This window comes from Aythya ferina (assembly GCF_964211825.1).
Source record: "Aythya ferina genome assembly, chromosome: Z".
NCBI lineage: Eukaryota > Metazoa > Chordata > Aves > Anseriformes > Anatidae > Aythya > Aythya ferina.
In genome coordinates, this window is record NC_140299.1 from 13,671,028 (window position 1) to 13,696,801 (window position 25,774).

At 39.3% G+C, this 25,774-nt stretch overlaps 1 protein-coding gene across 2 annotated transcripts in view; it reads right to left on the reverse strand.

Annotated features, from left to right (window-relative positions):
• Positions 1–25,774, reverse strand: part of LOC311426589 (leukemia inhibitory factor receptor-like) — a 114,041-nt gene that overhangs the window by 61,311 nt on the left and 26,956 nt on the right. Inside the window, exon 3 of one of the 2 annotated variants that reach the window (XM_084503049.1) lies at positions 1,996–2,088. The exons of the other annotated variant lie outside the window; for it this stretch is intronic. The gene's annotated coding sequence lies outside the window, so the exon portion shown is untranslated. The remainder of the gene's footprint in view (positions 1–1,995; positions 2,089–25,774) is intronic. 2 annotated transcript variants of the gene reach the window in all.

Below are 25,774 nucleotides of genomic sequence, written 5' to 3' on the forward strand. Positions count from 1 at the left end.
ATTTAGACTTGTAATAGCCAGAGGAGCATGGAAATCTGCAAATAAAATATATTGAGCACATCTCAGACATACAAATACTCTTAATATTGCAAGTCCCGCCAGTGTCTCCCCAATACCAGTGTATCATATTCAAACATATTGCCTTGCTCTGCGCAACTTTCAGCTATGCTCCCTTTTTAGTAATTCTTGTCATTGTAGTGATGGCTTCTTTTCTGGTGCTGTGCCATTCCTGACAGTCTTATTTTTCTGTTCACCAATTTATCAGTCAGATATTGCCATGCTTTTTCTTTTTCTATGAGCTCCCACAAAGAAATGTCTTGTACTATAAAGCTTCATAAGTTGATGCCTGTGTGATGCTTCAGATTTTCTGTTCTTCAGTACATGGTCTGAACATGTCTAATGAATGTTGGATGAATTTGAAGCAATAACTCAGCTGTTACAAACTTTGCATGCACTCAAGAGCTGACCTCTGCACGGACAGGAGCCATTTAACCAGAATTCCTGTAACTCAGTTGAGCAGCCAGTGTCAGTGATTCCTGAATAAGTGGCTAAAATCATCAAAATTCTCTGTGCACAAAGTTTCCAGGCAGCAACACCCTCATACCCTACTGAACCACATCCAGGGGAAAAAATATGTCTTCTCCTATACTATCCTTGGACTGAGCTGTAAACCCACTCACTGTGTGGAACCAAATTTCTGTGCATCAGCACAAAAGCAAGGACAAAGACAACTCAGCCAGGGAAGAAGGTGGAGATACCTAGAGAATGTTTTGGAGGAGCATATAACACAGGTATAATAGCATGTATTTACCCAGGTCATTGCATTTGTCTTGTCAGTCTTTCCATGACATTTTTCAGAGGCCATAAAATGTGTTCAATCTTTAAAGCCCTGTGGGCTCCCTGTGTGGAAACTACAAGCTAAAGCACATTTAAGGATGTTAAGTCTTGTGATCCACAAACTTTTCTGCTCACATTGCTGTTCAGCTATCCTCATGGCTCAATGCATTTATCTCATGCACAAGATGAAACCCAAGATCTCTACTGCTGGACAAGGCTGCAACATGCATAGCCCCCACATCAATGTATCAGACTCTCACATGGTCCCTCAGAGATGGATTCCAGGGTATGTTCTGCACCAAGCCCAAGTTCAGGCTAACATGCGAAAGCTGTGGAGAGTGGCCAAACTGAAGAGTGGGACTGTGCACTTAGCTGTAACCACTGACTTCTACATGTAGAAGAAAAATTGGGTTAAAAGGTGTCTTTGGGACTTCTTGTGGGTTTCAGTACTACTTAGCAGAGTGCATCACGGCTTGGGATATTATCATATTAAATAATGTACAAATAACTACCTTAAGGCTTAGCTTTGGCAAAATCCATGTATTTGAAGCAGCTTTGTCCTTTGTGGGCCTGACCTTACAAATATTATTGTTTGGTGTGTCTCAGTCGTTCTGGTTAATCACTGTTCTCTTGCAGGCTAATGAAAGGTCTGTATTGATGCATAAACAGAAATTCTGACTCCAGCAAAGAAGGTAATCCTGGCATATTTGAAAGGCAGCTTTAGAGATGTCTTCATAAAGTCAGGTTGGCTGTTTGCATTAGGTCAAGCATTCAGGTAAATTCTGTATCCATTCCAGGGGTTTCCATCAAGGTAAAATTATTTTTGTGCTGTGCTGTGTGTTTATTTTTGTACAAAACCATCCCTAGCAATGACGTACAGTCCTAACCTAGTACCCACTTAATTACATATCTGCATACATCCTCGTGTCCTCCCTTCTGGTGCAACATGCGTTTTTGCTTTCACTAGCTTGCAGATTGGCAGCAATCTCCATCTGCCTGTCTGCTTATCCCTAGTAAAGCCAGGAGGCTGCCCACCCAGGGAACGATTTGTTGTATCATCACGGCTGTAAGATTAAGCTTCTTCAGGCAGAAAACTATTTTCTGAAAAACACTTAGAACATGTGTGGGCAGCAACACAGACACCAGGAACATACTTACAAGCTGAAAATTGTACTTCTGAGCGTGCTCAGTCTTGTGCCCTGTCTTTGCCAAGTAGGATGTCTAGGCAGCTTCTTTCCCCTCTTGGGTCACCTGCGATGCAGAGAACAACCATCCCTGTGTCAGACTCTCATTTGTTAACACTGAGCTAAAGCAGTGATTCACATCCACATAGCCGTGTTCAGTGCTCCCAGATCTGAAGCACAGCTCACCGGTGACTTAGTAGAGCATATATTTGAGACGGCTATGGTGAGTGCAGGACGCACAGGCTGAGTTCATGCATGTAGTGGCCTAGATTAGGGTTTGGCAGGTAGTTTTGCTGCCAGCGGTATGAGCTTGAGCATCCATTATGTCACTTTTATTATTCTGTGCTGCATTGTGTTAGTTTAAATCTTTGTGCATAGCCACACAGTAAGATCAAGGAAACAATTTTTTTTAAAATTTTTTTTTTTTTTTTAATTAAACTCCCCTCAAGGTATTTTTTAACTGAATAGTTCCCTTGCTGTCAGTTACACAGAATACAAACATCAATCCACTGGAAGACTGGTAGGAGGTCAGGATAAACAGGAATAAGCAGCCAAGAGCAAAGATTGAAGGGCTATGGAGCTGCCATAAATATCCAAGGGCAGCACTCTTGTCATGTGTCAAACCACAGTCCTGGGCTCTAGGCTGTCCTCAAACACGAAGAGGTGATGATCCTTCAGCTATGTGTCTTAGCCACTAGACTGGAGTATTTCAGGCATGGCCAGAGACCCAAACATACTTGCAATAGCCAGGATGGAGTGAGCAGGAGACTGACTGATGCTGACTGGGAAAAGAGAACTTGCCTTTTGACCATCATCTGAAGAAAGGCAGTGACAACAGATGGAGCAGAGCTGTGTTCTGATTGCAAAGATCTTCTTGATTCTTTTCTTGGAAAGTCCACACCTCAGCACATGAGAGCACTACCCATCCTTCAAAAACCTCTGTAACTACATCATTTGGATACATATATGGGAACAAACTGTCTTGGAAGGAGTACCTGGCTTACAGGAGAACCTACATCCAGAAAGACCGTATTGGGCTTTTAATTCCAACTTTGGAGGCACTTTAGTGAAGCCCCACTTTTGCAGTGAAGCAAAAGTGCTTTGCTTTGGCATGCTGGTGTTGGCAAGCTGGTGACTGTAAGCTGGCTGTTGCAAGTGCTGAGTGCCCCTACAGCCTTTACTTCTTCCCTGTTTTATGCACAGTGTTGCTGTGGAGTGCAGAACTCAGTGTTTTAACAATTCCTTATACTTGAGTTAGACTGGTAGTTCTCCTTCATGCAAAGAAAAATTGAGAACTCAAAAGAAAACAAAACAAAAAACAAAACAACAAAGCCCCCACACACTCTTTGCTGCACCTAAAATGCATAATTACAAACCCATGCAGGCATCTAGTGAACATGTGAAAAAGCTCACAGCAAGCAACCTGCTGAGCATGAGGCATTTTTCCTAGGCAAAAGGAAATTACTGTTGTCTCATTTCTTTTCTTAGGTTTGCTTTCCTACGCAGCCCTGTAAGCTGAGGTTTTGTTGTCTTCCCTCTTTTGATATGCACAAAAGGGCAGCAATTCCACAGTGCCTTACTCCAGACCCCTGGCCACATATACATAGTCATCCTCCTTATGCCTATAATTAGCAAGACTGATGCCAAAGAAGGCTGTCTGAAAGCCTGGACCTTTAAGCTGTAGAAGATAAACACTGTGTGAAGTCACATCCAGATGGAGTCTTTCCTAGATTTGGAGATGTCAATGTTAATTTTTTGCGTTACATCCTGTGCTACCTACGCACAATTCTCAGGCCTCCCTAAATGACATTTTTAGCCTGAAATCCTCCCGTATATTTAAACACCAGAGTGGGCTCTCTCCATAACCACACAGAAGAAAGAACAGATGCCATCACAGGTCAGTGAAAACATCACCTCCAACTCCAGAGGTGGTAAAAGGCTTGTTTGGGAAGCAGAGGAGCTGGAGTGCAATGGCCAAAGGTGCTCCAGATGTTTCCCATGTCCACGGAGTGCTCTGACCACCTCATTAGGCTAGAGGGCACTGTCCACTCTACTTTTGAAGCATGGCTATTCCTTAAATATCAAAAGTGAAGCTATAAGGTCAGAAAAGGCTGGAGCAGAAACTAGGGTGATGGTCTCAACAGCAGTGCTTGGGGAGGAGAGGTGAGGAGAGGAAAGGCAAAGTTCTCACTGCCACCCCAGGGCATGGTTGCACATTAGTTGTATGTTCAGGTGCTGAAGCTATGTGTTCTTCACAATGAACAATTAGACTTCCTGTATGAATTGGGAAGAAACCTGTATTTACCCATGACACTCACACTGTGATTCAGCCTGTCCCTTATTACAGGCAACAACCTTGACCAGCATTGTGCAATCTTACCACTCTTTTGGGCTTCAGAGGGAGGAACGCAACTCTTTGGTGTTTTATTCCAGAAAGGCCTGATTCCTCCCACAGAGAAACCCACACAAGAAAGCTGTGTTGGAAAGACTTGTTGAAGTTTCCACTTCTTCTAAAGGTTAATGTAAGTTGTGTCAGTAACAGGTTTTTTTTTCAGGGCACAAGTGGTAAAAATGTCCTCCAAACCTTCCACATCAGGAGGAAGCAGGAACAACCCCCAAGGTGCATGATGCCCTCTTTTCATATAGCTCTGCCTGTAGCACAGCCCCAGCAGGACCAACCACTGCCACTGGCTTGTGCCAACCAAAGCTCAGTAGCCATAATAAAATGTGACTCTCAGAAAGCAGCAGCTGATTATACTGTTCTGAGTTAGGAGAACAGAACAGCAATGTCTTGCAGCAACACCAAAGTAGGCATCTCACAGATTTCTTGCCCACAGCTCTGTGAGTCTCCAGAGTCAGGAGACAAGCTTATACACTGCACAGTAAGGCCCACAGGTGACAGTGGATGCATAAATCATTGCTTTTTTGGAAGAAGTGGTTGCCAAAGACGCTGAGTTATTACTGCACATAGATGTGAAGTCTGTCCTGCTACTGCAGCTGGCTCTAGTTCTAGAAGGAGGGAGTGTACCAAAAGGCTTCAGGGAGAATGTGTACCAAGTCACCAGTGGGATGGGTTCCCACAGCTGGTAAGAGGAAGAACATGAATAAAGTCGGTTTCCAAAGGGAACTACTTGGCACAATCTCAGTGTGACCCAAAAACATGCATTTCTTGTAAGAAGAAAAAGGTTTGGCGACAGTAATACTTCAAGCACCAAAAAAAATATCTTGCTACAGCTCTCCCCACTATCTGCAAATGCTCTCTCTCCTTGGTATTTTATTTTTTTTTTTTCCTTCCCCCTTCTCTCTCTCCTTCCTTTTATTATTCTGAAGCAGGTTAAAGGACTACTCCCACACCTTCTTACAGAGAGCTACCCTCTGTCACAGAAATCTCTGGAGAGCTGGCCTTCATTTCATACTGCAGCAGTCACTGACCAAAAGTGATGCTATTCCTACCTTTTGAGATAAACCACAAGCTGCAGAAGCGATCTACTAAATATTCTCTCAGAGATGCTTTAAATCTTTGCTGCTAATTGCAGCTCTGTACGAGAAATAACTTTCACAGGAAATCTCTGTGTTGGAAACAAATGGGAAGTATGGGACTCTTAAGATTAGAGAATAAAGGTTATCTTTGTGTTTAGCTAGTCATTTGCTGCTCCCAGCAGTTTGGAAAGATAAAGCTATGTAACTGTTAAGTTTTATTAAAGGGGATAAAACAATTCCATCTTTATTATCGTACTGTTGAATATCAAACCTGCCCAAGCAAAGTGAGTATGAAAAACTTGTCTTTGATTTATGCAGGGACAGATCGAGTCTATGCAAACCTTTGCTATCAGTATTGGTGAGAAAAGCATTGAACTCTCTACCATATGACCTCTGCTCTCACAAAGCCATTCCTGAAAAAGATGAATGGAGTAGAGGACATGACTTTAGTGACATTATCATTAGGAAGATTGATACTTTACCACTATGACTCATTCTTTCCCCATAATTTCATTCCTAAAAGCCAATTAATGTTGTTTAAAAGAGGTGCCTTAATGCTTGCTCTTGCAAACAAACCTAATTAACACAAATTTTTCTTTTGAAATGAATGGGACACTGAACAATCTACATCCACAAAATTTTACCAAAATTCCCGTCTATGCATTTAGTGACCTTCCAAATCTCATATTTGTGCTGAATCAGTTTAGCAGAATGAATCTACAGATTTTGAAATCTAAAATAATCCAAAATTAGCTAGATAATAAAGAACCTATGATATTCCATGAGCAGAAGAGGATCTCCATTTATACTGTTTTTGTATGACTCATTCATCACACAAAACCTGAGGTACTGATGGCTTATGAAGAGCAAGAGAAGATGTACAGATCCCAACCTAGAAAAGAGAAAAGATATAGACCTGCTTTTGGCATTAACAGTCTTTCCCTCTCCAGTGCTTTTATGGACTGTGATCCTACTGACATTGATTTTGCTGACAAGAGCTTGGAATCCCTACAAAGCACATCTTTTGGCGCTGATCTCACAGCTTGCAAGAAGACATATGAAGATATAAACGGCTGTGTTCTTTGTTTCCAGGTGAAATCACAGTTCTGATTGGGGTATCCCAGCAGTTCTGATTGGGGTATCCTAGAATTCTTATAATATTTACTCAGTTTTCCACTACTTTGAAACAGCGGAACTAAAACCAAAAATTGTCCAGGGAAAGTGTGAGTCTACTGCTCTCTAAAAAATAAAAATGAAATTTAAATTAAAAAACACCAGGATAAATTGTTTTAAACAAAAATATGTTTTATTTTTGGTAGAAGGATTCTTTTAATATATGTTTATCAAGGTCTGTAGAACTGAGAGACAAAAAAAATAAGTAGGAAGAAAAAGTGGCACGGAAATACCAGGTGTCATTGCAGAAGTGCTAGCCCCAGCAATATGAGACAAATGTTCGTTGAAGGCTCTGCTGAAAGGAAAAGAGAATTACAAGTAGTGACAGAGATTCCAGCTCCTGGAGCTGAATATACTTAGGGAAACCGTCTTACTAGGTTCTCTGCAAGTAAACTAGACTGCATCACAAATAGTCTTAGCCTGACACTGCTTTCTTCCCTTGATGGAAATCATCTACAACAGCCTGCATTTTGTCAGTTGCCTAAATGAAAGGGGGAACAAGAGAGTCAATGAGGTTTGGAAGGCTCATATAAGACTATCCAAAATGATAGGATACATGTATCATAGAAATATCCTAGATCCCCTATCCAAGGCACAAAGTATAACTGCTGAATACTGCTGCTCAATGTGCAAACTGATGTTTCAATTTTATGTGAAATAATTTCCACAGGTGATTTCTATATTGGAAGCTAATGGAAAGTATGAGAATGTAATGCTTAAGGGGACAAGGTGCAGGATTATTTTGAGGACAATGGACAGGGCTTTGGAAACTCAATGGCTCCCCAGTTTTGGCATAAAGTATTGCTGTGGTGTTGTTACTAACACAATAGATACACTCAGTGTAAAGACAAGGAGCTTAATGTTAAAGGTGATGGGCACCCACCATTCTTATTTTTATTTGTTGGAAATGCAAGCACAACAAGCCAATAGCTCTGAGTTGAGATACTTGCGCCCTCTGAAATAATGTGGAAAGTTTGCACAAAGGAAACTGAGTGAGAAGAAACAGCTGGGAAAACAGGAGGGGCAAATACATCCAACTGTCCTCACCAGCTTCTGGATACAAGCATGTTCATGCTCAGTTAAGGGAAGTATTCTTTTAAATAATTTATAGAACATAACTCCAAGTTCTATTGCAGAAACTGTGTAGACATGAATGTGCCTCTGGAAATGTCAGTGCAGAATAAGGACTAAAATCCTTTAAAAGAGTGAGATGAGACGCTTTAGTGAGTTAAAACTTTTAAACAAATATCATTATTCTTTATGTCTTCTGTTTGACAGTTTTTAACAACTCTTTACCATTGACTTCTCTTGAGAAGCATAGCTGGACCATCACAGACTTGGGCTTTCAGCAACCAGTGATTCCCATATGCTTTCCATTGGAGTCAAGAAAAGAATTACACTGGTGGTTTTCATAAATGAGGGGTCAGAATAAGATAGGAAGTTTTGAATCATTTTAGACTTAATGACACAGATAGATGCCAGCTTGAATGTCTGAAAAGCCACATGCGGAGATATGCAAAAATTTCATCTGTCACCTTATAAAGATGCTCATACCATACGTGAAGTTTATTAGCAAGATTGCTATGGTCAAAGTTTTTTTAAAATGATGTTTATGCTGTTTCTTTGTATTTTGTAAAAATCAACTCACACAGAAATCGCTATGAGGACATGATCCTGAAACTGTGAAGGGATGAATACCTTTTTCTAGGTCCAAAACCTTAAGTTGTTCAAAGTTCATTTCTTTGAGACATGATGCCTGCACCAGCAGATCTAACAGAAAGGGAACCTCCCAATGAATCCTGAGTATATTCATAAGCTTCCGAATGGTTCCAGTAAAAAGTCCTTGTACAGAAAGTTCCAGTTCACTTCTTGTTTACTTGGTTAGCTGCTGTAGAAGAGTCACATAGGATTTCCCTAACAAATCACATGTTCTCATATTGCAGCATCCTTGAGCCAAATGCATAGAAAACCTTGGGTAACCTTTTCTTCCTCAATATACACAGTAAGAAATAATCTGTTTTCAATATTTTTGGCTCCCGTATTACATAGATAGTAGCCAAATAATGACCTATGTCAGCATATTTTCTCCTCTACCCTAAACAGCATCTGTGTCGTTTTTTGTCTGCCTTATCCTTAATAAACAGTACTTTTACCTTTACAAGCAAGACTGCTATAAATGTAGTAACATTACACAAATGCAGATTTACAGTTCTGAATATTAACTTGCAGGAAATTACTTTGTGCCAGATGCTGTGAGCTATTTTCATATGCCTATTGAGATAAACAAACCTGAGGCTAGGAGAAGCTTTGAACCTTTTTATTTTTATTTTTTTGAAGCCTGGTTTCCAATATCTGCTGCTTTCTTAGATGCTTCAAAGTCAGACATTGCCTCGCCCTTGAGCATTTGGCTCTTGTAACCGAGTCTCTGAGCTCCAAGTGGAGGGAATTGCCTTAGGTCAGTGTTCTCATTGCAAAAGATGCCTAAAGATAGCCAATGCAAAATAAGAATGTCATAGAGATGTCTGGATTCCTATTAAAATAGGGGAAGATAATGAGAATGGCATTCAAATGTGTTAAATTGGATATTTGCCAAGAGAAGGGGAGATCTGAATTCTAGCCCCTGCTCTAAGGACTGTTTATGCACTGAATCCAGTTACTGTCTTATATAAATAGCCCTTTAAGCAGGACCAGAACCCAGGTTTCCATTAGTCCATGAAAGTGCCTCAATTACTGCATTAAGGATTCAGGCTCTTTTTTTTTTTTTTTTTTTTTTTTTTTTTTCCTGCTAGATGGGACTTGAAGTCTTTCTTTACTCATTCTTCACAGAAAGGGTGAAAAACCCACTATTGTCCTGTTACACTGCTTACAGAATCACCTGCCTGGTGTATGCAGTTTCCGTGAGCAAAACGCATAGGAAACTCTGGGGAACTATTTCTAGTTCAACACACACAAGAGAAAGATGAAGTTATAAGTGCTCTTAAAAGATACACCTATGGTATTGAAAATATACTGAAAAAGTTCTGAATATTCCCATGAAAAAATGCTGAAAAGTTCCAGTTCTTGCTTAGTTGATGAGGAAAGAGTATACAAATTTTCCACTAATGAAGTAACAACTGTGAAAGATTTTCACACTCCTTGTGAAGAAACAGGATAACGCACTTACAGCTCAAGCAAATAGGTGAGAATTTCATTTGATGTTTTAGGGACACCAGATAGTTTTATGACACTTTATTAATTTTCATTGCTGTAATCATCCCAAACTTCTGTTCTTATGATCCCATGTTTAGCAAAACCTTCTTAAAATAAATATTATTTATTTATTTATTTATTTTAGGGGAGTAGTATGCTAGGTTTCTTGTTTTCTTAATTTTACACGAAGTAATGCAGAAAATATGTGTGTGTGTGTGGGGGGGGGGGGGGGGGGAGGGATGGGTATGATAGCTTTCTCACCATTGTGCTTCCACAGAAGGCAATGAATACCTTTGAACAGATATCACATTGATACTGATAGAATACATCTTTAAGAATAGCAGCAGTTCTCTTCAGGATTAAGTGTTACTACTAAAGGACTTATTCAAATCCCTTTCACAGAAAAGCTCCCTTTGAATTCAGTGAGCTTTGGATAAGCTGCTTGCATTTTGATGCCAGAAAATTTTGTTTACTGACATGGATTCATTCATTTTAATAAGTACCTGCAATGTTGGTATTATGTATTCTCATTAGGTGAGAAAATTTGCACAAATTTTAGTGATTTATTCAAGATAACAGTCTAGATAATGTCTCACAGATGCTCAACCTTTGTTGTGATTACAGCACTGAAGGGTTAATGCTTTCAGTATATTTCTCATTTCTGCAAAGCACAGACTTTGTAAAAGCACAGCATTTTGTTTAAAGGTTGTGTTTAGTTCCTCTAAACCAACAGAAATTAAAGGTTTTGGAAACCATGTCAAGCTCACTGTATAGACTGTGCACAAACGTTGTGGTTACTTTTGCCTACCCAGTGACTCATCCCTGGTTGTTTTGGTATTCTTAAAATATAGATTTAGCTTCAAATTCAGGTCAGCTTGTTTGGTCTCATTTGCTGTACTCTGTCTTCAAATCTGGAAGATATTTGTAAAATAATTTCTGTTCTCTGTGCCACGGACTTCCCAGAAATCCCTAGTATATTTTTTATTTCTATTTTCAATTGTAGATAGAAGACAAACTACTAGTTAAAAATAATTCTGTTATACAATCACTTAGAGGAAAGAAAAACCCTACTGTAGATTTCTAAGTCCAGAGGTAATGGACTTTCTTCATGGTCCTACAAAAATACATCATCAACTGTGGTTAACAGCACCTGAGAGGACAGCTTACATACGCCTGCATTAGATACATCAAGAAGAACACTCAAGCATGAACATCCAAAACTTAAATGTGATCTTCAAGGGAAAACAAACAAAAACACAAAACAAATAGACAAACAAACAACAACAGCAAAACAACAGCTGTTTGACATGATTTAGGAATGTGTCTTTGTTGCCTTTTTGTATTAGGATTACTACAATTTCCAATGTACACTTCTGTAATAGCTCAAATTGCTACAAAGGTATTATTCAGCTCCAGGGACAATGTTTTAAATAAAGTAGACTGGAGGAATTCACTGCAATGTATTTCAGGGCAGCAATATGTGCATTTGCAAATACTTAGACAATAAGACGTAGTCTCCAGAAAATAAGTGGGAAAGATATTTTCTTCATAATAGCAATTAAGACTACCCTGAAATCCAAGCCTGCTTGATAATTCTGGGCAGATTAGCTGTTTGTGCAGCTTCTGCAGCATGTTTCAAATGAGCAATAAACTACTTTTTTTTTTTTTTTCTTAATACTTTCAATATTGTGGCCAGAGCAGCAGTACACTGCATTATGAGCACCTAAAATCCATCTCACATTCACCTCAAACACACTTGTATCATCAACAGCTGAACTTTCCCCACATCTTTTTGGACTCAAGGAATATATTTACACTTACGTTCAAACCAAAGTAGAACTTCTTAGAATATGAGACTCAATTTCTGTTTATTTTAAGATCTAGATGAATAAACTCAAGAGCAATGTAAATGGTGATATGGCTTACAATTTGGCTTGCTCACCATTTGGCAGACCATAATCGCAATGTACTTGCCTGTTATAGGGCTGGTTTTGATTGCATGTGGCTATGCCTGCAGAGCATGAGTCTCTGCTGGTGGTCCATTTAATTCCCACATACTTGCTTCCTTCCTTCTTTAATGGTTTTAAAGATCATAATTATTCATGGATTCTTTCAATTTGCCCCAAACTCCTGTTATGGCATATTTTTGCATAGCTGATCATGTGTATTAAAAACACTATTTCAATTTACTGTTTCTACTTCACTTGTTTTTGATTGCCCAGCATTAAACAGCAGTGAAAGAACTTGTCTTTCTTTTGTAGTCACTAAATCCATTAATAACATCAGAAGGACTTCTGACAATCATCTAATTTCAGTCCCTCTTGCAAATTTTATAATTGTACCATGACTCCCAGGACACCTTAAGGAGACAAGAAGGAGTCAATCTTTCTGTCTACTCCCACTCTTATTTTCCAGAAACCACATTGCTATTCATTTGTTATCTCCTTTGTGTAACGGATGGGTGTATAAAATGTCACAAACAGGAATTAATAAACTGTACTGTGCAGGAAGTTTTGTGATCCTTTTTAAAATCTATTCCAACACTTTACAAAAAATGCTGGAGAAACTATTTTCAATCCAACAAAGTCATTTTAAATAGTCTTTAAGCTATCTTATCCCATCATCCCACAAAGTCCTTTCCATCATCTCTCTGATTTCAGTAATTCAGTTCTAACATTTCCAACCTTTTTTCCTTGTTGTTTCCGAGAATTCCAACTACCTCTTAAACTTTTCTCTTCTACAAACAGCTAAGCTATTTGTACTAAGAAAGTCATTAAAGAACTCCTTCCGTCTGTCCAGAACTGCATTCTTGCATTGTCCTTTTTCACACTCTGAATTGATCTTCTTTTCTCCATGTGTTGTAGCTCTCATAAATTACTCCTATGTTGTATGCATTTTACTCTGCATAGTCCTACTGGACCTAAGTACTTCAGGTCCTTTTTTGGTTTTATCACACTTAGCATGAGACCAGCTTGGAAGTTGCATTCTCACTTTGCATGTCAGTTTCCAATTACTTTCCCATGTGCTGTCAAATGATCCTTTGTTTCTCATACTTGGAATTCTCCTGAATTATCTTCTTTGATTCAGTCTGCCATGATTTCTTCTGAAGTCTATTTTTAACTGCTACCTTTTCATGCCTGTTTTTCATATACCTCTGGCATGTTGTGTTTTATCTATAACTGGTCTACTGAATTTTCTTATCACGTTTGTGCTATCATTCCATGATCGATTCTTAGGCTTCCAGTTTTTGCCCTGAGACAAAATATACAATTTGATTACTAGAAACCTCCTCTGTAGATAGACATATATGCCTAATAACATTTTAAAGAAAGTTTCTGTGCTATTCAACTGTGTCCTTAACTGCTACAAAATTAATTAATCTCATGTCATTGTTAATTGTTATGTCATAGACATTAGATCCCTTCCACTGTCTTCCACATCTTCCTTTTCTACTTTGCCACCACAGCCATCTACCACTACTTTGATATCACACCTTGCAAAATTCTTGAAGACTATATCACAATCAGCACAGCATTTATCTTTTATGATATTAGATATTCCTTTGCTGGGAGCACATACATTCATTCCTAATATACTAGTTGTCCCACTAGGTTGACATATAGCCAGTTTGCTCATTGTTAGCTTCAAAGACAGTAAGCCTCATCCTTGACCTTCTTGCAGCCTTCTTGCTACTAAAAGAACCAGTGACACTTCTTCCTAAGAAGCAAAAGTAGCTTTGGGCATCTTTCCATCCATTTGACATAGCCCTTAGGGACCACCTGGGATTGATACTTCTCTTTCCATGGCCATGATACCACTCACCATAGGGTTTGTTTCCATTAAACCATTTGTTGATTATCTTCTTTGAGTAAACAAGCAAGGATTTCATAAACTTATTTAGCAAGGCTATCTTGTGCATGTCATCCTGTATTTGATCCACTATACTTTGGAGTTCTCCTGGCCTGGGTAACATCATTACTTGTTTGTTCAGTGAGGCTTACCATGCAGCAAAGAATATTTATTGGAGCAAGGAGTAAGTCTAAGCTTCAAAACACCTCCAGAACAAAGTCCCCAACTCTCTTGGAATTTGACTACCTGCGCCTTTGCACTCTTGAAAATTCCAGCCCAGATGCAGCACTGAATGCAGTTGTCAGATACTTGAGACGTCTCACAGAAGATGCATTCAGTGCTCTTTTCTGTCAGCACTTATTATGTCAGAATAAGAAAGAGAGATATTGTCTTTTAAAGCAGATGCTATTCCAAGATTTCTTTTTCTTAATAAAATCAATTGAAATTGTTTAGGCAACAGACAGCATGCTCTCATCAATGTCGCGTCTCGAAGTCTGTGAGAATTCCTGTAAAGCAAAAAAACAAAAACAACAAAACCACAACCAACAAAAAACCTATGCATTCTTTTAAGTGAAATGAGCATGAATGCTCTTTCTCTATATATCTGTCCGTGTCTGCCTATGCATGTCTCAGGGTGGTATTGCTGCTATAGGTCTAATTTAACCCTTATGAGGAAAGAGTGACTTGGAATTTCTCTTCAGAATGTTGCTTTCTCCAGTTCCATTGTTTGTAATCTCAGGGCATGGCATCAAGTTGATGCTTTCCTGCTGTCGAGATGCCACCTTTGCATCTACAAAGTAGGAAATAGAGCAGTGTGAAGAAAAAGAAGGCCTTATTTAAGGTACTGATTCAGCAAATTATATGAGCAAATTTTAAATTGAATTTCCATTCAGTATCTTTGTTGAACAAAGATGGATTTGATAAAAGAATTAAAACAGGTCCATTCTGAAATGCCCTGTTGCATCATTATCTCAAAACTGCTAACAGGTTAGTGGGATATGGAAGGTTTTACAAAGTCTTTCTATGAAGCCCTGGATCAAGTTATACTCCAAAATTGCACACAAAGAGCATCTCAAAGCATTTATTTACTAGGGCTGCATGGGAAAGAACAGTCCAGTGTTTCCTCGGCTCTATCCCAAGACTGCCCAACAGTGCAGAGTTTAGTATGACTCTTACAGGTAAAAGTAAACAGAGGTGAGGAAAACAGGCCAGCATTAGCAAGAGGGCAGCAGAAGGAAGAGGATTTATCTGGAAAAACCTTTACCTTGCGTGCCAGCATCATGAAGTAGCCAGGGAATATGCTCTGCTAACATTGTGCACTACAAAAGCTCTCAGATTATAAAGGAGAGACACTAGTGAAAATGAAGAAAATTCTGAAATGGATAAGTACTTGGGACACTTCCTATGCCATTTTAATAGATGCAATTCTAATGGATTCTTATTGTAAATTATTATACATTAATACCACCACAAGATACTTGAATACAAATCTGCCCCCTATATACAAATCATTTCAGCAAGACAACAGATTAGTAGGGAGAAAAAGATCTTGTAGAGAGAAAGGTGTTAGCATGGAAATTACATGGGCTGGTCTCAGTTTTAATGTTTCCACAGCTGTAAATCTTTGGGAACATCACTGAGGGTGAATACTATAACACTCAGCATTGATAATGTGTGAGTCCTTCTTCACCTAGAGAGAAATAACAGGCTTTGGCTAAACACCCAAGTGCTTCACACAACATCTTTTGTCTATGTCAGACCAAACAACAGGCATCCTAGAAGCCAGCACACTGATCCAGGAGGGCTTAGAGCTGACCGAGAGGAAATGACAGGAGGATGTGTATTTACCGGGTTTGTCATAGGCCCCCTGTCCCTGACACTGGTACCACTTACTGGGAAATGTGTTTCGTGTCACATGCAAGGGGGTCTGTGTTAGTGTACCTCCTGTTTCTGCTTATCAACATCTTCTCTGGACACACTTGTGGCCAGATCAGCTGTTCTCATTAAAAACCCTGATAACTTAATAACTTGTTAATCAAAGTACCAAGACTGTGACCTAAGACCTCCTCTGGTTTGAACAGATTTTTCTATGTGTGCTCTGTTGTCAAGTGGGGTAATATTTTTATTTATATATTTTTTTCTGTTTCTCCTGTAGAAGTTAACCCTCTCCATATGAATTACTGAAATAGTCTTTGGGCAAGAAAAAGAAAACTGCTTCCTAGAATCCTAGAATCATTTACATTGGAAAAGACCTCCAAGATCACCAAGTCTAACCTAACACTGCCAAGTCTAACACTAAATCTTGTCCCTAAGCACCACACCTACATGTTTTTTAGATACTTCCAGGGCTGGTGACTTCCTTGGGCATTCTCCTTCTGTCTTTTGATGCTGAAGACACCATTTAGGAGCACTGGGATTACTATCCCTGCTCCAAGCAGTATTTCTGTGTTTTATGAGAAGAAGAAAAACTTGAACAGAAAAGTTTGAAACAGATCTATGTGGAACATGTCAGAACGCAGTGACTCGAGTGTTCAGCTAGGAGATGGCAGGATCCAATTTAAATTCTTTCCTCTTTAATTAATTTGGAGTATGGAGTTAAACACTGCTCCTCCATATACATGGACCACCTATTTCTGTCTCAGTTCTGAGTTGAAGCCTAGTGCAGAAGCCTAATGCCTCTAATGGCCGAAACATCAGAAGCCAAAAGTTTATAGGCATAAGTCAGACACTGAAAGATTTTAAGCAGCTTGACAGCTACAGGGTAAGTGACTCTGTTGTAGAAGTTCTTATTGTTAACATGGTATGTTACCAATGCTGCCACATGATATGTGGGCACCAGCATATAGGTGCTTAATTGTCCTTAGGGTCTGTGCTCACACCTTTTCCCTCTCCATTCTCTCCCCGGTAACAATCACAGTACTTCTTCATTGCCACAATCAGATGATCTTTCCTATTCAGAGTGAAAAATGTTCCTGGCAAGAATAGTCTGCTTGGTGGATTCAGACCAAGGTGTTGCTGAATGCAAAATAATCTTAAGGAATGAACAACACTCATTGCTTTACGTGGCAGTTCTGGGCAGGCAGTCCTGAGATACCCTTTAATAATGAAATGACAGCTTGTGTAACTATGCTGAAATTGTTTTGTCATGTACAATATAACTAAGCCATATTTAGTATTGAGGTTGTAAATATCCTTGTTGCATACTTTTTGGTCCAAAAGTTTAAAGGCAAGATTTTTGAGTGGAACTAATCTTGGTACATGCCCAAAATGCTTATCTGTTCTTTCCAGGCTGAAACAAAATGAGACACTGCTTTCTCCTACAATCCTTGCCTCATTTAGTGCAGAAATTCTAGCACAACTAATAATGAAGAATTACAGTATAACTAACTACATTATAGTTTTTATAACTACATAAAAGTAATCAGTAGTAAATTTCTGAGCTTTCTTTACCTCCCAAACCTCCTGTGGTAAGTAGGGTGTACTGAAGTGTCTTCTCTACTTTTGAAAGTCGTTATTCCCAAATAGGATTAGCTGATTAAAACAAACTCAGGAAATGGGATTATTCACTGTCCATGTCATATAAATAAAAATAAAAGCTTTGGTTTCTTTAGCACTTTTCACAAGCACTAAATAAGGAAAACAAAAAACACAAAGCATGTCTGTGCAAATCCTCTCCAATTCAAGTATACTATTGTTGAATATAGTTAGCATTTGGCAGAATAAACAGGTAGATGCAATGTGATTATCACCTTCCTGCTAGGAAGGTTTTCACCTTCCTAAACTGCTGTTTAGAGTTATGTTTACTGTGTGCATACTTCTAATGCTTGTACACACCAAAACAACATTTACATGCTTTTAGTAAACTCACTAACAGCTGCTGGTGAGCACAAATGTATTCATCATTAGTTATGCTTTAGAAATGTCTTGGATTAAGTGAATCTACTTTATTAAGCACCTTTGTATCTAAGGGCCAAAAATATTTGTAGGCAATTGCAATTTTATAAGCCATTTGTATTTTGCACTGGTAAAGAAACCTCGTCAAAGAGACCACTTTTTAAAGGTATAAAAGATAATGTAAACCCCAAATGTCATTTGAGAAGTCTTAATTGCTTCAAAATAGAGCAATTATGCACACTGGTGAATTGAACATAAAGGAGCTACGGATTATATTTGTACGTTGTTTGGCTCAAAGAAAATAATTATTGATAGGGACAGTAGATGAGATTGATGAGTCTGGAGTTGTAGCCACTAAACAGGATATGCATTCACCCTGAGTTCGTGTTTTCTAGAGAACATCTCTGAAATAACTAAGGAAAAAGAGAAATAGGAAGAAAAGGAAGCTCAGTCAGTCACAACAAGATTGTTTTGTAAAAGGAGAAAACAGGATTAACTATAATGAGATTATCAACTAATTCTGTGAGGCAACACCCATAAAGATCAACAGACAAAGGGGAGGGAGCTGGACTCTGCAGTGTTTTTAACAGCAACATTGTATCAGTGACAAGATTGAGTTTTTTTCCCTATAATGTTGAATACTGCTGTAGTTGTAGGACTGAACTATAATCTCTGATAGCAAGAGTAATTTCTGTCCAGCACATAAATGGTGTTGAAGCTCAATGCTGAGTTTATAAGCCAAAATTTCTATAAAAAGTAGCCAGAATCACTTTTTTGTTTGTTTGTTTGTTTTGTTCTGTTTTTGTTAGTGGAGCAATGTGTTCAAGTAAAAGAGCAAGACAAAATTTTCCTTCATTGTTCCTTTCTACAAGGCACCATTCTGCTTTCTGCTTATTTGTCTGGAAGCTTACTATCAAATCTACACATGCAGCAAGACATCGAAACCTGGGCGAGCATGCGGTTTCTGTCTGTTATCATAGGACGGGCTCCATAATTAGAAGAGTATAATCCATCGTGGTAGACTTTCCTCTTTATTAGTGAGAGTCTACTTATATCAGGGTCAAACGTGTGTTAATATTTGGAGAAATAACTTGTCCCACCATCATTCCTGCCACCAACAGTCTGTTCCCTGGCTTTCCTCTTCCTGTGTTGTTTCTGGTGGACTCAGAGCTCATCATATTCCCTGTGCTATTTAAAGAACTTCTTGGGCTGGTATTTTATTTTAAGGCTTCTACTGTATTCTTTAAAATACCAACAGGAAACATTTATCCTCCACAAACCTTAGTAACTTTTCTGTTCTCAGTTCCTACACAGAGACCAGATTTGCCATATTAGGTATATAAAAAAGAACTAGTTTTAAAAACAGAGGCCCACGTAACATTTACCTCTTCTGCCCACTCTTCAAAGAGACTCTTTATTAGGGAACCTTGCCACAACTGACTGGGAAGGTCTTGGAATACAACTTCGGATGTGGCATGTGTATCATGCTGAAGAGCTCCTACTGTTGCAAAGGCTGCAGATATGATCCAGGAGAACAAAACCTGCAACTGCTGAGAGCAGATGAATGTAAAAGCAGAGTTGTGTCAGCCTGCAGTTACTTCAGCCATACACAACTCCATCTCTTAGAGATCACCAAGACATTCTTTTAACTACCTAAGATGTTCTACAACATTTACTCTACTTCCGATAATAAGATTGTCATGCCCTCTTAGTAGGGTCCTGAAAATGATTTATCCCTAAATTATTTTCACAGGAACTCTCTTCTCCTGCTGAATCTAAACAAGTGCAATATCAGCTTATTTGAAAATGTATCCTATTTTTCCTATCAAATAGGCAGAATTATGGCCTACTATTTATCTGGTGAATTTGCAAGGAAGGAAGTCTGGAAAGAATCTAAGGTCACTCGTGAAAAACATCAGGACTCATTACTGCTACGTGTCCTGGATCATGGGCTACCTCTTTTGAGGAAGGACTTCTCTCAAGTATGACACAGTAGGGGAAGCTAGGCAAGGTGTTTACCAAACACGCTGTGTTACGAGCACCTCACACGTGAAATAAAATCTAATGATATTGACTCTTTCTCATCCTTGCTATTAAATTTTTCTCCTTTGGTTTTTTAACCTTCTGTGTCTATGGCACTTAAAGTAACAAGTAAACAAAAGATCAGCTGAACCCAAACCAGGTTACTGGCAGCCTGGGATGATTGCTGGTAGCTGAAAAGAAGCCAAAAGAAGCTGGCTCATGGTTGTGCAAACAAATACCAGTAACAATGAAACATTTTTTTTCTCTGCTATTCCCCCTGCCTAGGAGGAACGTGGTTTGGTTTGTTCCACGGACCCAAGTCTTGCAAGCATTAGTGCTAGCCTGTGTGTTAATTACCCCAAAATTCAGAGAAGGATAAGCTGAAAGTGATATCTTCCCCACTGATCTCTTGTCATGTGTACAAGAACAGCTTCTTTCTCTTGAGCTGTGACAACCACAAATCCACAGCTGCTCTCCAGGCCCACATACACAGCATCACAGATTAGCTGGTGTTAGAAGGGAACTCTGGAGGGCATCTTGTCCAGCATCTCCTCTGAAGCAGGACTAATTAGAACCATTTGACCCAGACCATGTCCAGAAGCCTTTTGAATATCTCCAAGGAGGGAGAACCCACCACCTCCATGGGCAACCTGTTCCTGTCACCCACATAGTAAAGAAGTGTCTCCTGGTGTTCAGACAGAGCCTTCTGTGTTTCAGTTTGTGCCCACTGTCTCTTATTCTGTTGCTGAGCATCACTGGAAAGAGGCTGTTGCTCAAGTATTTATAAACATTGATGAGGTCTGTCCTAAGCCTTCTCTTTCAGGCTGAAGAGTCTCAGATCTCTCAGCCTCTCCTCATGGAGAGATGCTCTAGTCTTTTAAACATGTTAGTGGCCCTTCTCTTGACCTCTCCTTTACCTCCATAGGATTTAGTGATCTTAAAGGTCTTTTCTAACCTAAGTGATTCTATGATTCTATGATCTCATACTAGGGGACCCATAAAATATAGATACTACCAGCAACAGCTTCTTTTCATTTTCAGTAACAGCAAAGAGCACCCAATTGTCTCAGTGAAATTCTGTTTCCCTTCACAAATGTGCTGGAAGAGGTAAGATTTGTAGAACTCTGTCTTTGAATTCATTCCATCAGTGTTGTTACAGTGCCTTCCTATTCTCTGGTGGAGCTGTGCACTCTCCAGCACTACAGAACGCCTTCAAAAAACAACCATGTAACCATCCAAAAACCAAACAAAGCAAACAAGCAAACAACAGAAAAAAAAAAATACTTCTGAGAATATTCTCACTTTAAAAAATCTAAAAAGACTATTTAGCAGAAACTTCCTCAACTTCCTCATTCTAGATCTTCCTTACACAACCGCCAGAATGAACAAAAAAAACATAGTGTTTGTTTCCAAATAGGATATCATACCCTTTTGTCTGAAACCATTTACAGAATTTATCAAAAGAGAAAAATATGTTCTTAGGTCCAATGCATCAGATGCTGACAACACATCACCATACTCAAAAATCAGACTAGTAGATGTGACAGAACCTCTGTTTGTTCTTTGCAACTTCAGCCAAGACAGCATTGTCTTTTTTTTTTTTTCTTTTTTTTTTTTTTTCACTGCAACATCAAAACTGAAAACATGACAGCAGGACCCTGCAGATTTGATATATTCTCTGTGTTACATCTTCAGATTTTCCCTAGCAATTCCACCATTCCACCAGGTTTGGGGGTGGTTATCTGGAAGTCATGTTTTATATGTTTTTTGCAGGTGGTTATCTGGATGTCATGTTTTATATGTTTTTATTTTTTGTTCTGTTCTGTTTTATTTTGCCTTTTTTTTTTTTTTTTCCTAGACGACAAAGTACTTACATGTCATTCTGCTCTTTTTAAGGGGACACAAATTTTCCCTTTCAAAAGCTGATTCTTCTCTTGCCTTTCTGTTTAGAATTAATCCATTCCTGCCTCCTAGCAACCACTTACCATTACAACTACGGCCAAGACAGCAAGTAAACATCCGCTGTGTAAGTACCTAATGCAAGTGGAGTTAATGAACTGATTGTAAGCACTGCTTTCTCTACGTAGTGCAGCCTGGAAATCTATCCATGTACCTTCTGTCAGCACTCTCAGGAAAGGGATCCTTAGATTAAGAGCAAACATAGAAAAATGCTGCTGACTGATAAATCCGTGCTACAGTAACTAAGGAAAAACATGCTTACCAAATGCAGATCTGATTCTGGACTTCCTATGGGCCTTACGAGTGCCATACAGTAACTACCAAGGGGCCAAGAGCAATAGTACCTGCATTGATCCATGTAGCCAGAGCACCTACACTCAGTGCTTAGTCACTACAGGATCCCTCTACAGTCAGCTGAGAGAGGCATCTATAGACAGCAGTTTAAATCTGAATCTGAACTGATCTCAGAGGGTATCCCTCTCTCTCTCCACTAACTACACAGGGAGTTAAGACAGATAGACTTCTGACATGTGCACCTCAGCATCTGATGTTTGATGCTGACATCATGACGGTAGAGTGGATCTGAGTACCTCAGATAACCCCTGAGTTTCAGCCATGCCCCTATCTCTGTGTACAAATAGGCAAAAGACTTTTAACCAGGCTGGTGTCATCTGATGTTTTCCTTTATAATATGAACCTGAACTCTCCTAAGCAGTTCAGAGACATGCATGATGTCATATAACAATTTTAGTCAGTGCCTATGCTACTGATATGTGCACATTTACATTACAGAGTTTAACTCCTCCTGGAGAATATAAAAAAAAAGAAAAAAGAAAAAAAGAAGTAAATCATTCAGCATGCAACAACTGTGTGCTAGACCAGTACTTTACACTTTCTCTCCAAACATAAATTAAAGCAGAAATATTGGTTTAAGAGATTTCTGTCCCTTGCCCCATAGTACAGGTAAGAGCTCTCTAAGTTGTGCTAAGAGTAATATCTGTGGGATCATTTTATAATCTGGATCAATAAACTAACTTAATTCTATAAAGAAGCTTCCAAAAACTGAAGATCTCTTAGACTGAACACTGCATTTGAGAAATTGTTACCCTCTGCAGTACATACTGGGGTTGTCTTATCGAGAAATCTGTTATAATCCTCAGTTGGATTCAGATCAGGTTTACCAATTGGCTTTTGGCAAGAAAACATGCCATGCACACAAAAAGCTTCATAAGCAACATATAATATGGTAAAATGTATGTGGAATACACTGGAGAGCTCATACAGGAAAGGAGGGATTCATCTCACTTCATGTTACACCTTGTGCAATATCTCTCTGCAGACCAAGAGGTTGCTTTATGCTCCCCTATATGCAATAGAGACGAAAAGGCTTTTAAAAATGTGATTCATTTCAGACGATATGATGAATTGTGTTCTGCTAATGGTTCTCACCATTGACTCCAAGGAAGTGTGGAGTGACTAGCTCATCTGCAGGCTATTGGTATTGTAGGTAGCTATGATAGCTATGAATTCCTGCTTTTCCTTGCACAGACATTATCAGTCACACTGCTACTTTAATGTGTGTGCACATGTATTTATATACATATATATGCACACATATAAAATGTAATAAAGTTCCAATCTAACATACATGTCTGTATGCCCCCATGTACAAGCTCATTCCCCTCTGATCATTCTCCCAAAGCAGTTTTCTCTTTATTTGTGCTACAAATCATCTGAGCTCTTCAAAGCTGAGAAGAAAGGCAATAAATCAGGCTTCCTTCTCTTGCCATTGTCCTCCTTCATTCTGTCATATAGCAAATAAGCAGAAGATTCAACTACTGGCAGCAGCAATCTCTGTGCATGTAATAGTTGGGATTGGTTAAGCACAAAACCAAAGAAGAACCAAGTGTTTGAATTACCATTAAAAAAAAAATAATAAAAAATAATAATAAAAAAGAAACAGCCAGTCCTTGGATCTCTGAGCTCCATAGACAGTTTAAACACATCTCCTCCTAAGCCCATTAAAATGATGCAAGAATGTACAAACTCCAAACTTCCAAGGTTCCCCTTTAACTAAGATAAAATTTTAAGTTAAAGAAGTTAGCTAATAACTACATAAAGAGTCAGAGGTTGTTTGCTGTGGACAGTACTCCCCTTGCACAAACTTTCATATCTCCTCCATCATACAGTACAAAGAACTAAGCATCCTTTCCTATCCCTTGTGAACTAATCCACTCACTGCAATTGCAAATGTCCAAAGAGGTGAAGGTGTCAGGACTTCTCCACCCTTTATAACTGGAAGCATCTCCTGAATCTGGATTATTCAGTCTGAACTTTACTGTTCCTTCTCTCTCAGTTCTCAGGACACTAAATGTGTTGGACCTGCAGAAATTAATGGCATGAGAAAAATTCCAATGCACTTTCATAAAGAGCAGCTAAGCATATTCACAGGTTGTCTAACATCTGGAGATTTCTGGGCCCTTTTAGCTACATGCTAAATGGATTCAGGAATGCAGAGGATAAAATAAAATCCCTACCTCCTTTCTGCTGCTTTTCTCTCTTTGGACTAAAACCAAGCACTGCAGCACACAACATATTGCTTGTCAGAGCACTTTCCTGCCAAAACAATTTACAAACTCAAATTATGCATCAAAACACCCTTGCAGGGTAGAAAGGATAATTAAAAAGCTGGCAACAAACCATTACTTATTGGAGCAATCTCACAGAGGTCAAAGACTATGTATGGTCTGAGGAATTTTAAGTAACGGGTCGTGGGAGCACTGAGGCAGAGGACAGAATATCCATATTTCACCAGTGTGCATCTATATGGAGGATCCTCAATGCTTGCAGGCTCTGGGGCTCTCCTCAAGCTTCATTGTTTCATCCCTCAGTGAATGCCAAGCACTTTTGAGAAATCAGGCTCAAAAAGCCAGACTCTTACAGTATGTAAAGCAGCAGAATGGTGACTAGTAAGATCTCAAAAGCACCTAGATTCCCAGCTTATGTGTGAAGTCCCACAGACTCCAACCTGGCTCCTTAGATGCTTAAATAATTTTAAAAATAAGGCTCATCAAATACAAATCTCAGAGGCTGTGATCTTCATCTTCTGAACAAACACCCTCCCCTCTAGATCCCATTTCTAACCCCTTGTATTGTCTCCTATTGTCTCCCTGCAATGTCTGCAGACACTGCGGCACCATTTGGGCAATCTCTAGTGGTCTTCTTCTCTGCCAGTTCAGTGTTTATAATTTCAATTTCTTCCTGTTTTTAAAGTGGCTTATCTGGCACAATGTTATTACAATGTTATTATTTTCTGGCCCAATGAAAGTATGATTAAAGCAGATAATATAAACAGACTTTGGAAAAAGATGTCATTTAAATCCTTGCTGATTAGCTTAATTCCTTTGTAAACTACCACTGAATTTGGTATGAGAGGTGGGCCTTGGTCAGTTTTAACACCTGGACCCAGAGTCACAGGCTAAATTCACAGTAATTCCTGTCTTTATAACAGAAAAAAACACTCACTTCTTTAACCCCAAACTTCCCAGGAATTGTTGCATTCAGCCTCCAAGGAGAACTCTGAAGTAAAACTCCATCTCTGTATCAAACAAGAGTCCAGAGCCCTGCTGCTCTGCAGCTGACTTCACCCTCAGGCAGGACCCTGTGTGAACATTTCCTAAGGTTACAATAAGAGAAGGGCAGGCAGGAACTTCCCGCTGATGAAGATGTGTAAAATGTCTGTTCTTCTACCACCACTACCTCACCTGAAACTCATCTCTCCTTCTGAGTGAGTTTGAAACAGAAGGAAACGCTTAGAGCTCATGGAACACAACCCTCTTTGGGAACTATGGAGTTTATTCATCAGGAATCATTCTCAGCTGCCCTTCCTGGGAGGAGCTAGAGAGGACAACTCCTATAGGCTTTCTGTAATTGATTTGTGATGGCTCAGGCTCACAGAGCGTAAAATAAAGAGTCTTCTATTAGGCTTAAGTAACCTAGTCACTACTGCAAGGAAAAGCAAACAAAGAGCTTCCCTTAGCTCAGACACTGTGGTATTCTCAGCCTGTGAACACTGACTGACTTGATATTATGCACATATAGCCAAGTCCTGGCCTTCCCCACATTTGCCCTCTCATTAGCCACATCCTGGCTACCCCACAATGCACAAACCCAGCGTGGCCACCCAG